Source organism: Musa acuminata, chromosome BXJ2-6, assembly GCF_036884655.1.
Source record: "Musa acuminata AAA Group cultivar baxijiao chromosome BXJ2-6, Cavendish_Baxijiao_AAA, whole genome shotgun sequence".
In the NCBI taxonomy this organism is placed as follows: domain Eukaryota; kingdom Viridiplantae; phylum Streptophyta; class Magnoliopsida; order Zingiberales; family Musaceae; genus Musa; species Musa acuminata.
In genome coordinates, this window is record NC_088343.1 from 18730375 (window position 1) to 18743738 (window position 13364).

The window sequence follows — 13364 nt, forward strand, 5'->3', positions numbered from 1 at the left end:
ATGCATGATTTCGAGCTTTTTCAAATGAAGCCGAGCGAAACCATTGTTGACATGTACACCCGTTTTATAGATGTCATCAATGGTTTACAAGCTCTTGGCAAATGTTTCTCGAATTTTGAACTTGTTAGTAAAGTTTTACGATCACTTTCTAAAGCTTGGGAATCAAAAGTAATGGTAATACAAGAAACAAAAGATTTAAATATTTTTCCAATTGAAGAACTTATCGGCTCATTGATGACATATGAAATGGTGCGCAATGCACATGATGAACACAATGAACACTTGGACCACCTTCCAAAGAACAGGAAGGATTTGGAACTCCGGACAAATAAATACCACTTGAGCGATGACTCAAGTGATGAGGACAATGATGAACTTGAACTTCGAACACTAACTCTTAATAAGTTCATTAAACAAAAATATAAAATAAACAATGAACTTGAACGGAGGATGAGGCCAAAGAAGAGGAAGGCAACCAAGGATGAATCAAGAACTTCCAAAGGTGAAGCGACGAGGACTTTGACGAGCTTAAACTACAAGGTAAGTAACTCAACTCTCTTGAATTATTTTGAAATTATTTGAAGTTTTTAATGAGTTCTTAATTTAGATAGTAGGAATAGGAAATAAAAAAAAAATTGTTTTTCAAAAAATTATATCATGTTTTTCTTTTTAGCATCTTTGAAAAAATTAAAAATTTGATCATGAAAAGTATATTGCTAAGTTTTCATACATGTTATGTTTTGAAATGTTGAATGATGTATGCAACATTATGGATGATAGTTATATATAATGCTTAGGATTAATTCATGCATGTGTATTTTGATGATAGATGTGATATCATGATGTTTTATTTTTGATGTGTTTGGTCTTGACGGTTTTATGACGAAACTTTTGTTTTGATTTTAAATGATGATACATGTTTTCACAAAAAGATTTGAACACCCTCACATGAAATCAATTATATGAAATGGAAATAAATTTTATATCCTATTGACATTAATGAATTTAGTTTACCAATCTTGTGAATCTCATGAAAATAAACATGATGAATATTTTAAAAATAAATGAGTGTATCATGATTTCTCTTAAACATATTTTTTTTGAAATCATACTTGATGATGAATATCAAGATATTAAAAGAATGTTATCATGGTATCATACTTGATAATTATTATACATGATGATTTATTGGTCTTGAAGTTATTCAATTTTGATTAAATGAAATCATGTTTAACTTGAAGTAATGAGTTGAAATCAATATTTTTTTTGGAATTATGTGTTGCACTTTTTTTTTATCTTGATGATTTTTGATTTTTTTGTTTTAAAACGATGATGCATGGATTTGAAAGAAAAGGACATGCATGCATGGAATCAATCAATAAGTTAGAACAAAAGGAGGAAAGATTTTTTATTGAAAATTTTCTTTTTCTCTATCTTATTGATTTATACCTAAGAGACCAATAAAATTATTTATGCCATTTTGAATCTATTGAAAGAAATGTTGAGATTTTGATGATTTAGATGATCTGAATTTAATGGGTTTTATTGAAATCATGATCTTGATTTCTCGTAATTTTCTATTGAATGAATCAAGATTGTTTTCTATTTAAAAGGAGATTTGTCAAAATATTTCATGGTCTTTTAGTATTCATGATATTGATAATTATATTTTGAAACTTTTTGTAAATCAAGATTCTTCATCATGATTCTCTCGTTTTATAAAAGATGAGATGTTCTATGTAAATCATAAGATTTTATATGCATGAATTAAGATTTTGTTCTCCTACGATTCTTTTTGCTATTAACTAGCAAGAAACTTATTTTTGTAAACCATGATATGCCACATGACATCTTGATAATTTATAACATGAGTTTTCTTTGTGAATTAAGATTGTTTCCTATCATGCTTTCTATCTACAAAAGAAGAAATTTGTCAAAAATGATATATGTCTTTTGACATTCATTTTTCATCCTTATTATTTACCCTTATCATGATTTGAAGATTATAGTAAAGAGAAATGAATTACATGATTGTATTGTTATTCCCTTCTATTTGACAATAAAAAAGGGGGAGCAAAATTTGCTAGATAGTAAATTTGCTAGCTTGCACAATTCGAAAATAGGCAAACTTGCTAGCTTGCTAATCTCAAAAAGGAAGCGAGAAGTCCTATCTTGCAAATCTCAAGAGAAGCAATGGTTGCCAAGTTACACATTTCAAAAAGAGGCAAAATAGTCCATCTTGCACACCTCAAAAAATGTAAAATTTTGCTAACTTTTTATGTGCAAAAGTTGATAGCTTGTATACTATAAATTTGCATACCAAAAATGCAATCTTGTCTATCTCAAGATGCAAAACATGCTAACTTGCACTTTGCAATGGAAGCAAAATTGCTAGCTCAAATATTGCAAAGGAAGCAAAAATTTGCTTGCTTGAAACTTGTAATATAATTGCTCTTGCTATGCTTTGTATCAAAAATAGGTTGATATCCTTAAAAGCATCACATTAAAGTTTTTTAGTATTGCAATGTATCACATGTATCGCAAATTGAAAATTTTGAGACTATTATCATATCATGTTGATGTCTTTCATGACATGAATTCCTTGCATTTTTGTCTTGTATGTATCATGTGATGATTGAAATATTAATTGATGTAAATTCATAATTTATGCAAAAGTCTAAATCATTGGTTCCTCTCCTTCTTTTCGGCAATGACATAGGGGGAGAAAGATTGCTAGCTCAAGGCAAATGTTGGCTAGCTTGTACTCTTCCCTTCTTTTCGACAAAAATAAAGGGGAGAAAGCTTTGCTAGTTAGAACATGTAAAGAAAAGCAAAGTGCAATCTTGCACAAGAAGCAAGTGTTGAATTGTCATGATTAAACTTAAGAATCTTGTTATGCTTTTGTGCTTATATGTTGTGATGAAAATCTAGCTTCATGTTACAAAAACTTGCATATCTTTTAAAATAGCTAGAGCAACTTCTCCTTTTTGTTGATGACATAGGGGGAGAAGTATATTGATGACTTCATGTATTTAATTGAATATTTTATATATTTGCATGATAGTTTAAATATTTTTTCATAATATGTGATGAATGTTACTTGGATTTGGGATAATCCAAGTGCTCTATCAATGGCATATTGATAGGGGGAGTTTGGTTAAACTCCGGGGAGTTTAGGTTAACTCCGTTAGTCATCAATTAGTTGTCATCATCAAAAAAGGGGAGATTGTTGAATCTCGGATTTTGATGATAAAACTAATTGATTGTGTTTAGATGTTTAACTGCATTTTGAGTGATGCAGGTCTACTCGATCAGGATTAGACAGTTAACGCAGGAGGAATTGACGTTGCGCCGGAGGAGATCACGTTAGGATATTGGATGACAGAAGGCTTCGAACGTCGGACATCGGGCCAAGAGCGGAATTGCGCCAAGGATATCGGGGTTGCGGAGGTCAACCACCGATTGGGCAACAAGCCGCAAGAGAGGACGATGCACCGAAGAATCGGACGAAGTGCCAACCAATGACGTGCCGGGCAACAAAATGTCAATTCGCGTTATAACAATTGTCTAGATTGGAGTAGAGTTTTGGATTGTGTGTGCAGGATTAACTACGATAACGATGAAGACATAAAGCAAAACAAAGTGCTGGAGTCAAGCGCGAAGGATTCGTTGGGAGTTCGAGAGTACGACAGAAGTCCGAAGGTTCGTCGGGAATGCTGCCGGAACTAGCCGAGAATGAGTAGGGAGCTTGCCGAAGGGTTTTTCGGAAGCTCGCCGGAAGGTTCGTTGGAAGTTCGCGGAGCTCACCGAGAAAGATCGGAGCTTACCGAAGAAGCTCGTTGGAACTCGCCAAGATCAAATCATGAAGTCTAGGAGCTTGCCGGGAGTCCGCAGAATGGTTTCCGAGAGTTTATCGGAAGACCGTCGGAAGTTCGCCGGAAGCTCGCCGGAAGAAGTCTTGACTTACGAACTTTGTAATAGCTTAGAAAATGTCTTTAAATTCATAGTTAGCATGTTAATTAGGATTAGGATTAGGTGTTAATCCTATAACCCAAGTAGGGGCCAATTGGGCCCGAGTTCGGACTGGTTTGGGCCAAGTTTGGAGCTCAACCAGTGAGCTGAATTGGCCTAGGTGTGGCATCGCCTAGAGTGGGCGGTGGCACCGCCCAGCACCCGAGACCTGGGCAGTGGAACCGCTTGACTGGGCAGTGGTACCGCCAGTCCACTGTCAGTGTCAGACACTGACAGGCGGTGGCACCGCCACTGACAGGCAATGGCACCGCCGGCCTCGGAAACCAAAGAGAATTCAAATTTTGGAGCCCAAATTTGAATCCTCTTGAGGCCTATAAATACCCCTCATTTCTCAGTAGAGAATACAACCTTTTGAGAAGCTAGAAGTTGAGAAAAGCTTTAGGAAAAGTCTTGTTTTCAATAGCTTGAGTGTTCACCTCCTTTCTTTTCATTGAAATCTTTGTAAGAGGGTGAACCATTTGTAAGAGGTTGTAAGAGGGGTGTAAGAAGGAGGTTGATCTTCGCCTAATAAAGGAAGATCATTAGTGGATGCCGGTGGCCTCGACGGAAGAGGAATCGGAGGAGTGGATGTAGGTCACGATTGACCGAACCATTATAAACTACCGTCTTCTCTGGTTTGCATTTTATTCTTACCATTTACATACTATAAACTACTTTACTTAGTCACTACGCTTCCATACGCTTCTAAGTTATTAAGCTTTTCAAGTTCAGTTTTTTATCGTACGAAAGATTTTTCCAAAATCGAAGTTTTAATCCGCTGCACTAATTCACCCCCCCCCCTCTTAGTGCCGCTCCGATCCTAACAATTGGTATCAGAGCCCGGTATTTCTCATTTCGGATTTACACCCGAGAGAAATGACTCTACATGGCTTTCAAGAGGGCTTTTCGGTTATTCGTCCACCGTTGTTTAACGGATTGGACTACACTTATTGGAAAACTCGAATGAGAGTTTTCTTGATTTCTATGAATTTGGATATATGGAATATTGTTGAAAATGGTTTTTAACTTCCCTCTAAACCGATGAACGAATGGTCGGATTTGGAGAAGAAGTATTTTTCTTTAAACGCAAAGGCTATAAATGTCTTATTTTACGCTTTGGACAAAAATGAGTTCAATCGGGTTTCTTTGTGCGAAACGGCTTTCGACATATGGCACACTCTTGAAATCACACACGAAGGCACTTCTAGAGTTAAAGACTCGAAAGTTAATATTTTAATACATGATTTCGAGCTTTTTCGAATGAAGCTGAGCGAAACTATTGTTGACATGTACACCCGTTTTACGGATGTCGTCAATGGTTTATAAGCTCTTGGTAAATGTTTCTCGAATTTTGAACTTGTTAGTAAAGTTTTACGATCACTTTCTAAAGCTTGGGAATCAAAAGTAACGGCAATACAAGAAACAAAAGATTTAAATATTTTTCTACTTGAAGAACTTATCGGCTCATTGATGACATATGAAATGGTGCGCAATGCACATGATGAACACAATGAACACTTGAACCACCCTCCAAAGAACAGGAAGGATTTGGAACCCCAGACAAATGAATACCACTTGAGCAATGACTCAAGTGATGAGGACAATGATGAACTTGAACTTCGAATACTAAATCTTAATAAGTTTATTAAACAAAAATCTAAAATAAACAATGAACTTGAACAGAGGAAGAGGCCAAAGAAGAAGAAGGCAACCAAGGATGAATCAAGAACTTTCAAAGGTGAAACGGTGAATTGGGCTTTGACGGGCTTCAACTATAAGGTAAGTAACTCAACTCTCTTGAATTATTTTGAAATTACTTGAAGTTTTTCATGAGTTCTTAATTTAGATAGTAGGAATAGGAAATAAAAAATTATTTTTCAAAACTTATATCATGTTTTTCTTTTTAGCATCTTTGAAAAAAATTAAAAATTTGATCATGAAAAGTATATTGCTAAGGGTTCATGCATATTATGTTTTGAAATGTTGAATGATGTATGCAACATTATGGATGATAGTTATATGATATATGATAATGCTTAGGATTAATCCATGCATATGTATTTTGATGATTTTATGTCATGCATGAGTTTTTGAAGTAAATGTTGATTTGATACTCTCATTTTGGATTAACATATTTTTGGTTTAATCATTTTTATGATGAATTAAGATGACATTCTCATGACATATTAAGATGACATAGTACATGTACATCTATATATGAATTTCTTGATTGTCTTTTGATGATAGATGTGATATTATGATGTTTTATTTTTGATGTGTTTGGTCTTGACGGCTTTATGACGAAACTTATGTTTTGACTTTAAATGATGATACAATGTTTTCACAAAAAGACTTGAACACCCTCACATGAAATCAATTGTATGAAATGGAAATGAATTTTATATCCTATTGAGATTAATGAATTTATTTTACCAATCTTGTGAATCTCATGAAAATAAACATGATGAATATTTTGAAAATAAATGAGTGTATCATGTATTTGGTCTTAATTATTTCTCTTGAACATACTTTTTGAAATCATACTTGATAATGAATATCAAGATATTAAAAGGATGTTATCATGGAATCATGCTTGATAATTTATTTTACGAAATTTACTTTTCTATCTTGAATGTTGACATTTTTAAAAAAAAAAGCAAAGGCATGCTCATAAAAAGCAAATCACATGAATAGAAATTTATAAAAATAAAATGTAATCCTCTATCTTATTGATTTTTCAATAAATCTATGCTTGTCATATATGAATTTATTGAATGTAATTTTGAGGATGATTTCAGATTTGACATATGCTTGATTCGTATTTACCACATAAGATGCATTTTAAATATGAATCATGCTTCAATCATGTTAAATGCTTCAATTATTTTCTATTTCTAGAGTTCTCGATTTTGATGAAATACAAGTGATAAATTCATTTATGATATCTTGTAAATCACTTGAATTATAAATAAGTTTTTTTTATGATGTGTTAAAAGAATCACTTAAAAAGAAAATGCTTTTCCCATCTTATCGAGATTAATGATTTTATGATATTGTGTGAATCTCGAAATTGAGTTTGATGAAATAGTAATAACGTTATTCATGTTATAAATCTCAAAAATGATTATTTGATTATGATTTTTTTTTTAATTAACTTGAATGAAATTTTGTTTTAATCGAATCATGAACTTTCCCTTGACTTCTTGACTTAAGAATTTTGAAGAAACATGATGATTACTTGATATTTGATTCTTGAAATTTCTTGTAAAATGTGATCTTGATAAAAATGTTTCAATTTGCTCTTTGTGCTATATCTTTTCAAATGAATCTTGATCGTGAACTTGTTAAGAAGAATTTTAATGAACCATGAATCATATCTTTGGTATTCACGAATTGATCCTTGTTGATATCTTTCATGAATTCTTTGCATATTTGGCTTGTTGAATGGTTGAAATTTTTAGCCATTGAGTTCTCCCTTCTTTTCGATAATGATAAAGGGGGAGTTAGTTTACTAGCCTGCATATTTCAAAGGAAGAAAAATTTGCTAGCTCGATCATTTCATTGAAAGAACTTGCTATCATAAACACTACCAATGAATTACAAATCTTGCAATATAAAGAGAAGCAAAGAATTGCTATTTCGAAAGAAGCAAAAAATGCAAAACTTAGAAAACTTACAATATAATTGCTCTTGCCATGCTTTGTATCAAAAATATGTTGATATCCTTAAAAGCATCACATTAAAGTTTTTAGTGTATCGCAATGTATCACATGTATCACAAATTGAAAATTTTGAGACTATTATCATATCATGTTTAACAATTGATATCTTTCATTGATATGATAAATTATCATCTCATGATATATTGCATAATTATATCATGCTTTGCGATTGTATCATGTGATCTTTGCTGAATTTTCACATTAATATTCTTCATGACATGATTTCATTGCATTGTTGTATGCTTCATGTGATAATATGAATACATGAAACACTTATGATATAATTTTTATACAATTCCGTGTATTCATAAAATATTTATCTCATCACCCAATAACTCTTCTTGATATTCCTTATGAGATGAAATGAAATAATGCATGAAATACAAATGAGAAGTTAATGATCATGTATGATAGGATGTAATGAATTTTGACATTTAGATACCATCATTTGAATAGCTATGATCATGTTGCCAAAATAATATATCATGAATGCTTGAATATCATGTTTGATATGCTCATAATGATGATTGATTTTTCGGTATCGTGCATAAAAAAATGAAATGTAATGTTAATGAATTTGTGCATTGAAACTATAATGATGCACAAATAAGAATGATTACTTACCTTTGTCATGATTTAGAAATTGATGTAAAGGGTTTTTCCCTTCTTTTTTGACAATGACAAAGGGGGAGATAGCTAGCTTACACAATTCAAGAAGAAAGCAAAAATTGCACTTCTCAAAAGAGAAGAAATTGCTATCTTGAACATCACTAAGAATTGCTAGCTTGAAACATCAAGAAAATGCAAAAATGTACTATCATGCAAAAAGAAAATATGCCAACTTGCATATATTTGAATTTGCTAGTTTATAAAACTTGCATATTTCAAGAAGCAAGAGTTGCTTTCTTAAACATCTCTAAATTGCTAGCTTGTAAGTTCTAAAATATTGTAAAACTGCTAGATTGCATGATGATAAAAATTTAATATTATGTTTTTCATACAATAAGTTAAACCCATATAACAAATACTTGATTGTGGTACTTCTCCTTTTTGTTGATGACAAAGGGGGAAAAGTATGTTGATGACATGACATGTGATGCATAAGTTTTATGCATATGTTCATGATGATGTGTTGCAAGTATTCATGATGAATATTGCAATGACTCGAATTCAGTTTGAATTTAAGGTTCTATCAATATGGCATATTGATAGGGGGAGTTTATTTAAACTCCGGGAGTTAAGGTTAACTCCGTCATCAAGTGGTTGTTATTATAAAAAAGGGGGAGATTGTTGAATCTCGTATTTTGATGATGAAACCACTTGATATGTGTTTATAATTTAAACTACATTTTGAGTGATGCAGGTCTACTCGATCAGGATTAGACAGTTGACGCAGGAGGAATTGACGTTGCGCCGAAGGATATCACGTTAGGATATTGGGCGGCAGAAGGCTTCGGACGTCGGGCATCGGGCCAAGGAGAGCAGAATTACGCCAAGGATATCGGGGTTGCAGAGGTCAACCGTCGATTGGGTAACAAGCCGCAAAAGAGGACGATGCACTGAAGAATCGGGTGAAGCACAAACCAATGACGTGCCGGGCAACAGAATGTCAATTCACGTTGTAATAATTGTCTAGATCGGAGCAGAGTTTTTGCTTGTGTGTGCAGGATTAACTACGATAACGACAAAGACATAAAGAAAATAAAGTATCGGAGTCAAGCACGAAGGATTTGTTGCGAGTTCGAGAGTTCGACGGAAGTCCGAAGTTTCGTCGGGAATGTTGCCGGAACTAGCCGAGAATGAGTAGGGAGCTTGCCGAAGAGTTTTTCGGAAGCTCACCAGAAGGTTCGTTGGAAGTTCACGGAGCTCGCCGAGAAAGATCAGAGCTTGCCGAAGAAGCTCGTTGGAACTCGCCAAGATCAAATCGTGAAGTCTAGGAGCTTGCCGAGAGTCCGCAGAATGGTTTCCGAGAGTTTATCGGAAGACCGTCGGAAGTTCGTCGGAAGCTCGCTGGAAGAAGTCTTGACTTAGGAACTTTGTAATAGCTTAGAAAATGTCTTTAAATTCGTAGTTAGCATATTAATTAGGGTTAGGATTAGGTGTTAATCCTATGACCCAAGTAGGGGCCAATTGGGCCCGAGTTTGGACTGGTTTGGGCCAAGTTTGGAGCCCAACCAGTGAGCTGAATTGGCCTAGGCGGTGGCACTGCCTAGAGTGGGCGGTGGCACCGCCCAGCACCTGAGACCTGGGCGGTGGCACCGCCAGTCCACTGTCAGTGTTAGACACTGACAGGCGGTGGCGCCGCCACTGACAGGTGGTGGCACCGCCGACCTCGGAAACCAAAGAGAATTCAAATTTTGGAGCCCAAATTTGAATCCTCTTGAGGCCTATAAATACCCCTCATTTCTCAGCAGAGAATACAACCTTTTGAGAAGCTAGAAGTTGAGAAAAGCTTTAGGAAAAGTCTTGTTTTCAATAGCTTGAGTGTTCACATCCTTTCTTTTCATTGAAATCTTTGTAAAAGGGTGAACCACTTGTAAGAGGTTGTAAGAGGGGTGTAAGAAGGAGGTTAATCTTCGCCTAGTAAAAGAAGATCATTAGTGGATGCCGGTGGCCTCGACGGAAGAGGAATCGGAGGAGTGGATGTAGGTCACGATTGACCGAACCACTATAAACTACCGTCTTCTCTGGTTTGCATTTTATTCTTGCCATTTATATACTGCAAACTACTTTACTTAGTCACTACGCTTCCATATGCTTCTAAGTTATTAAGCTTTTCAAGTTCGGTTTTTTATCGTACGAAAGATTTTTCCAAAACCGAAGTTTTAATCCGCTGCACTAATTCACCCCCCCCCCCTCTTAGTGCCGCTCCGATCCTAACAAGAAGTTGTTGGAATCTATCATTTTAATGTTGATAACATTTAATGATGAGAACTTTTGAGTGTGAAACTTGCTTGATTTTTTTTACCATACTTACATTGTTGAATTGTTCTTCTTTTTGTTGATGACAAAGAGGGAGAAATACCAAAATATGGTAAATTGATAACAAATGTATGCAATATATTTCATCATATATACTTGAAATATTTGCTTGAAAAATTTCTTTCATTATGATAAGATATCTAGAGCTTAACTTGCTATTTTGTAATTGATATCTTGCCATAGAATGATGAATTGCTATCTTTGTCATCTTTCATATTTGAAATATCATACTTGAAAATGGATGTCATGCATTGACATTGTTTTGATAAATACTTGGCATCGTATTTTGAGAATGATAGATCATGGTAGGTATCATGATGTGCATGTTGATAAGTTTAATTAACTTATCTTATCGGTTTGTTTCTTGAATTCAAAAGTCTTGAATTCAAGAATGACTTTTCTCAAGTATAGCATATAGATAGGGGGAGTTAAGGTTAACTCCATTATCAATTAATTGCCATCATAAAAAAGGGGGAGATTGTTGAATCTCGGATTTTGATGATGAAGTCAATTGTAAATTGTTTGATCTAATCGAGAAGTTGAGAAAAGTGTGTAGGATTAACTACGATAGCAGTAAGACATAAAGCAGGTGTTGTGCCAGAGTCAAGATCGAGATCTCATTGGGAGTTCGAGAGTTTGAGAGTTCGACGGAAGTCCGGATGTTCATCGAAAGTTCTATCGAAACCAACCGAGTAGTCCAGGAGCTTGCCAAAGAAGCTCATCAGAACTTGCCGAGAAGATCATCATAAAGTCTAGGAGCTTGTCGGGAGTCTGCCGGAACATTACCGAGAGTTCGTCGGATGTTCGCCGAAAGTATGCCGAAAGCTCGCCAGAAGAGTAATTGATGCACCGGAACAAGAAGCACCGTAAATTATATCTTAATTACCATACTTAGAGCATAAATTAAGTTAGAATTGGGAGGTGATCCCACTAACTTAATTAGGGGCCAACTGGTCCCTTAACATGACTGAATTGGGTCGAATTGAGCACCCAATTTAGCCCCTGAAAATATGGTCGGCGATGGCACCACCAGGGTCGACAGTGGCATCGCCTAGAAGGCAGTGCTCCTGGATTTCTGGGTGGTGGTACTGCCCAGACTAGGTAGTGGTACCACCGGCAATAGTGCTACCAGTGGTGGTACCGCCCCTGTTCGGTGGTGGTACTACCCAAAGTCAGATCAACGGTGGTAGTACCACCCAGTAATGGTGGTGGTACCGCCAATACACTAGATTCTGGGGATGTGACACTTTTTTACTCCAATTTTAAATCCATTGGGGCCTATAAAAATCCTATCCTTTTCTGCATGAAAGAACATGAAAGTATTGGCTTAATCTTGAATTCTTGAGTCATAAAAGTGTTGTAAAATTTAGAGTTCTCCTCCTTCATCTCTTAACCTTGTAACAATCCAAGAAAGAGGAGTGAGACATGTAAAGGTTATCTCCTAGACCCGAAAAAAGGTGAAAGTGTTGTAAAGAGGTGTTTGGTCTTCACATATTGGAGGAAAGCCTTTAGTGGACGCCGGTGACCTCGTTGGAGGAGGAATCTGAAAGTGCATGTAGGTCACCTTAACCGAACCACTCTAAATTTCAGTTTGCATTTCATTTGTGCAATTTACTTTACTACAAACATCCTTAATCTTCTCTTGCACTTTTACGAAAGCTTTCAAGTTCAACTTCTTTTCTAAATAGATTGAATCGAAACCATTTTCGTCGGAATCAATTTTAAATGAAACGAATAATTTTCTGAAATCACAAAAGTTTTTCGCTGCACTAATTCGCCCCCCCTCTTAGTACCGTTCTTGATTCTAACAGTTCCAAGGAGTAATCTCCCTCAAAGATCAATCTACATAGAATTCCTCTAGGGTTTTATCACTATGGTAGCTGCGGCCATGGCTGCGGCTGCGACTGCGGCAGTTGCAGCTGGGAAAGAAGAGAAGGAAAGAAAGAAGAAGAGGGAGAAGAGAGGGAAGAAGAGGAAGAGGGGAAGGTGGCTGCGGCTACGGCAGTGGTTGCAGCAGCTGCATTTGGGAAAGATAAAGAAAGGAAGGAAAAAAAAGGGGTTGTGGCTATGGTTGCGGCTACTGCGGCTATGGCTATGACTATAGTAGCTATGTCTGCGAAAGAAGAGGAAGAAAGTAGTGTAGTGGAAGGTGCTATAGTTGTGAGAATGGCTGCGACCGTGGCTGCAGCTACGGCTGCGATTGTGGCAGTGGTTGCGGCTGCGGCAGCTACGTTTGGGAAAGAAAAAGAAGGAATAAGAGAAGGGAGAAAGGAAGTAGCATAGTAAAAGGGGCTACGACGGTGGCTGCGACTGCAACTGTGGTAGTGGCAGTAGTGACAAGGAAAAAAGAAGATAGGTGTGGTAAATAAAATAGGGAGAGAAGATGGAGGAAAAATAGAAGAAGGATTCGGATGTATACCTTCTTCGGATCTTTGGATCAAAATCTTCGAAAGGCAAGTGTTCTGATCTTTCCTATTATAAGTGTTCTGATCCTTCCTATTTCATGTGTTTTGATCTTTTCTACTACAATTCCATCTTTGCTTTAGCCTTGAATATAAAAACTTTGAATTGTTCTAGCCTTACAATTGGTACATCTCTTGTTTAGATGTAATGATTTGAATATGGAAAACTTCTAAGATTTTGACCCTT